General features: G+C 42.6%; 1 pseudogene; it reads right to left on the reverse strand.

Moving 5' to 3' along the window:
- Positions 1–3,259: 3,259 nt before the first annotated feature.
- Positions 3,260–3,720, reverse strand: LOC112630614 (annotated as a pseudogene).
- Positions 3,721–5,391: the final 1,671 nt, after the last annotated feature.

The raw sequence follows: 5,391 nt of genomic DNA on the forward strand, positions 1-5,391 counted from the left end.
GGGGGGGGGGGGGGAAATCGTTTGAACCGGGGATGGAAAATGAGAAGGGAGGAGAGAACGCCCCTCCCCCCCCCCCCTTGGGAAAGAGCTTTCCCCCCAAAAAAAAAAAAAAAAAAAAAAAAAAAAAAAGGAAAAGTAGAATTAAGTGTCTCTTTATTAGTTTGTATTTATCTGCAGAACAACAACAACAACAAAAAACACACAGGCAAAAGCCAACGATAAGAGAAAAAAATATACAGTTACTTCGATGAGGAGATTGCAGCGTCATAAATCTAGACAGGGAGATTGCAAGCGCAATCATCTGCAGTGCAGTCCTCTGCAGCACTGGCCAATCCAGGCGGCCTACCCCAGCGACCGCTAAGCTTCAAGAAACCCACAGAAAATGACGGTGTAAGATAAGCATAGAGGTGTTCTACTGCAGCCCTCCAAAGTGCATTTAATTACCCTAACTGACACACTGATTTTCTATGTCCCCACCTGCTAGTGATTTAGTGCTATTTTTACAAGCATAATATATATATATTTTTAAATCCAGATGGCATTATCTCACCTTACATGTAAGAAATGATTACATACAGAAGTTTCCTTTTTTAAAAAAATAAAATAGAGATGGGTCTCCCTATGTTGCCTAGGCTGGCATCGAACTCCTGGGCTCAAACTATCTTCCCACCTCCGCCTCCCAAAGTGCTGGGCTGAGATTACAGGCAAGAGCCACCATGGCAGACAGAAGTTTCCTAATAGGTAATAATACTGTTTTATTATTATTATTATTATTATTATTAGGGGCATTCTATTATGCCAAACACAATTTATAGTAGAAAGTATGTTTTCTTGCAAAACTTTAGCCATATTTAGAACAGCTTTCAACGCATAAGTGGGTCTTGCCCACTCTTTGTCAGGGCATTCCGGCTACTTTTGAGGCTTAATAGCTCTAGTCCATTTCCATTCTCACTATACTTTTTAGGTAACTTAAATGTTCATTTTAGTTTAAATCTCAAGTCCTTTTCTGAAATGGATTTTACTAATTAGCTAATTTAGGAAAATTGTCTGGTATTTTTTCTTTCCTTTGTCACCTCAAACCTCGCTTGGTATTTGCTCAGCATTTTAAGATCTCCCCCGCCCCCCAGGCTACTTGGAAGCTTCCAGGCTACTTCCTTACGGGCAGTTTACAGATTTTGTTTTCAAAGGCCTTTAGTTGACCTTGACCTGCGTGGGTGTTCTCGTCTTTCCTCCTATCGTCTGTTACGGTTACCTGCAGAGGCTAGCGTCGAAGGAGAGGTGCTATGCGAGGATGGCCCCAAGTTAAACAGTGACAGCCTCTGCCCTCCTAGACCCCAGGCGCGTGGGGGGCGGGCGCGGCACACCGATTCCACCGCCACCTCCAGGCCTCGCGGTGTGGCGGGGTCCGGGACGTCACACAAATGCCAGGTCACCCATGTTTCTGCCCTGGGGAACTCTCATGTCAGCCGGTCCCCCTATTCTGCTAAAGGAGAAAACAAAATTTCCCTCCCATGGACGCAGCTGGGCAGTTTGAGAACTGGTGGGGCAGAAGGCTGATCGCGCAGAACCTGGTGCAAACGGGAAGCAATTGCCCTGGAAAAAGAAATGAGGGGCAAGAATTTGCATGTCTTTCCCAGGAGTATCAAAGTCTGGGAGAGTTTCCTTCCCAAAGTCATCTGTTCCAAACTGAACTAAAAAAGCTACCTCCCAGGGGCTCCCCAGGAACAGGTTCCCTTGTAAGAGCCAGCAGAACTTGAATAATTTGGGAAGAAGACTCCAATCAAGGATGGGAATTATCCCCTTACACACTTGGCTAAGATTCTTAGGAGAGTAAAGAGGGACTGGAAATTAATATATTTGGAGTCATATATAAATCTGACATTGTAAAATGCAGGCAGTTCTTATTCTGCAGTGTAGGGCCAATCATGATCACATCGGTTACTCCTTGTGGTATCTTTGTAAAGTCCTGATTTAAAGAACTGCTGTTTTGTTGTAGATGAGTGTCTGGGCTGATGGAACTCTCACATCACCTAAATAACCATGAGGCTGTTTTTCAGTTTGCTCACCTCAATGCTACACATTGCACATGCATTAACAAATATCACTAATGGATGATGATGGAGGTATCATCATTTACTTGACAATCTGTAAAGTACCTTCCAGGTAATTGACAATGTATACCTACTTAATTACTTACGCTCTTCACATCTGTTTACTTTGCAAAGAGAAAAACCCTTTGAACCCAAACATTTGTCGACCCCAGTCACAGAATTTGCCAGAGGGAAGGCAAATCTTTTAGCATCTACTTCTAGTATAGGTGAAATTGCTGGGAGTGACTGCTCAGGAGCAACTGAGCAAAATTGGCAATTTTCCCCACAGAGCAAAAAGATTTGATATGAAAAACATCATACAGCCACTCAAATGTAATTGCCAATATATTTACCAAATTGAACAAGTGATTTTTTTTTTTTTTTTTTTGAGACAGAGTCTCACTGTGTTGCCCAGGCTGGAGTGCAGTGGCACAATCTCGGCTCACTGCAACCTCTGCCTCCCAGGTTCAAGTGATTCTCCTGCCTCAGCCTCCTGAGTAGCTGGGACTACAGATGAGTGCCACTACACCCGGCTAATGTTTTGTATTTTTTAGTAGAGATGGGGTTTCACCATATTGACCAGGCTGGTCTTGAACTCTTGACCTCATGATCCACCTGCCTCAGCCTTCCAAAGTGCTGGGATTACAGGCGTGAGCCACTGCACCTGTCTACAGGTGATTTTTGGATTGTCCACACCATGGCTTCCCTCCTACAGATTGACTTTAATTACCTGAAGTAAGTTTGTAAGTTTAAATAAAAAGAAGTCGCAAGCAGTAGATAGTGAAATGAACAGAAATGGAAACATATGCTGAAAGTGTAATACGCTGGGAAATTTTACAGAGGAAGGTGAGATTAAATGAAAACAGGAAGAGTTCCCATGCTAGGTTAATTTACACAATGTCTTTTATTTGCTTACATTTATCTGGGGTGAATACATTTATAATTTATAATTTTAACTTTTAAAGGTGTGGACAGAAATGCTTTTACTGATTAGAAAATAATTTTTATTCCACTAGAAGTGGAACAATACTTCTTGTAAATAAATACTAGAAGTGAAGTACATCCAGTGGAACAAAATATTTAAAATAAAATATTTAAAACTACACTTGAAATTTCAAATGCATACAACTCAGAGGATAAAATATCTTCAAAAATCACAGACACAGAGTTTAGGAAGCCAAAGGCTGTGAACTTCCCTTCTCACTGAATCTATGCTTTATGTTGCATTCTTCACAGGTAAGCAATCAATGCCTGTTCTGCTGTGGACCAAAACCAGCCCCATGGAGCTGATCTTCAAAGAAATGGAATTTACTCTGGCATACTCTTATGTATGATACCTTTCCAAGGCCAAATCCTAAGATACCAACAAGTGTAACTTTAGGCAATGATCCAAATCTTGGATTAGCTGCTAAATAACGTTGGCAGAACAGTCCCTGGGTGACGAACATGCTTACAGGAGAAAAAGGCAGAGCTCTCTTCCAGAAACTTTCTTCTTGACATCCTCTTATAATGTTTGAAATCTCTCCTCTGTGAACGTGCAGTTTTTTGAATAAAACAACAGGCCCTGCTTGCCTGGTGGTGGTAAATGGGGACCTTTCTCTTGGTTTCCATGAGTAGACACTGGGGCCATGATGACTTCGTGTTTGCTTTTCTTTCAGTTGAGTGTGCTCGGCCTACTCCTTGACCCAGTGCTGAGTGTCTGTTACATGTCAGGCAAGGGCATACGTAGACGTGAAGAAGAGTAAGACACAATCACTGCTGAAGGAACTCACAGTCTGTGGGGGGTGTTCCCCAAGGCCGTGTCCCTGGCACTGCCAAGCTGAGCTGGCCTCCTTCCTCGGTGACTGCCACAGCCTGGACTGGAAAATAAATTTTAATTTCTAAGAAAGTAGAGAATGTGAGAGCGCCTTCAAAGTGAGGTTTACGGTTGTAAAACTTGGATTTCAGCGTGTTGTTTGAAAGGCAAGTAGTATTTATATGTACTCATGTGTACATAATTTTATAATCACTTACAGTGTGTCTGAACCAGCTCCTGACCTCAATGTTGTACTGCTCTGGGGAAACATCACACTTTTTCTACCCAGGGAACTTAAGTCTATCCCAAAGAATAGTAAATAGATTTAGAAACTCTCAAAGTGTTCTGCATAGAAAACTAAAAGGAACTCTCCTGTTTGAGAAACTGGGATGGGTTTAAAAAGACTGCAAATTCTTTATCACCACCCCCAACCCCTCAGAGGTGGAATTAATCCCTTCTCTCCTTGAATATGGCCTGGCTTTGAGACTGCTTAATGAATAGAAGGTGGCAGCAGTGACGCTGTGGCAACTCTTGGCTTACGTCCTGAGAAGGCCTGGAAGTTTCCATTTTCCGTCTCTTCTGGGACCCCCAAACTACCACACAGAGAGACCACATATCTTGCACTGGAGAGGGAGGAGGCTGGCCTCCTGGTGGGGCTTCCTGGAGCCTCTAGTTCCAGGCATCTTTTGAAAGACACCGAGAACTGCCAGCTGAGCTATCAGTCTACAGAAGCTAGAAAGCAAACAAAGTGACTGTTGTTTTAAGCCACTAAGTTTGGGCAATTTGTTACATAGCAATAAATAATTGAAATAGAAAGCAAGCCATTCACTGTCACCTATAATTCTTGGTTAACAGGGAATGGCTTTGCTTTTTTGGAAAGACAGTTAGACTTAGTTCTCTAAACTGAGTTTTGGCCGATGATTCATTGTGAGTTGCAGAGGACACAGGTAAGGGTTCCTCTAGTTAGAGAACACAGGGATATAGGGTCAGAAAAGATGCAGAGAATTATGTGGGGAGTAGGCAGCGAGGTGTGACCTTTAGGGCCTGGCGGGTGGCGGCAGACATGAGGACCCAAATAGATGCTGTGAATAAAACCAGTGATCCCAGGCAGACGGTGGTACCAAGGCTATGAGTGCTGAAGGAGAGAGTGGGGAGGAATGATAAAAATAAAAGCATAATTATTCAAATAAAAATGTTTATTCATATGCCACATAAAATTATCTACCCTACTACACTTTTGGAAACACTGCCTAGAAATAACACCCTTTTCATACCTCATGGCTCCTTCTGAAGGAGTCCTTCATGAGGAAGTAAGTAAATAGGGATTTTTCTCTTTTTTGAGGAAACTAGATATTTTTTCTTACATAGTGAAACACAGGTCTTTCTTCATTACTCCATGCGGTGGTCACACTTAGCCCCATCAGCACAGTTATACAGGCACAGTCACACACCAAGGAACAGGTAGACACACACACAAACACACACACACACGCGGACACATTCTTA

Source organism: Theropithecus gelada, chromosome 8, assembly GCF_003255815.1.
Source record: "Theropithecus gelada isolate Dixy chromosome 8, Tgel_1.0, whole genome shotgun sequence".
In the NCBI taxonomy this organism is placed as follows: Eukaryota; Metazoa; Chordata; class Mammalia; order Primates; family Cercopithecidae; genus Theropithecus; species Theropithecus gelada.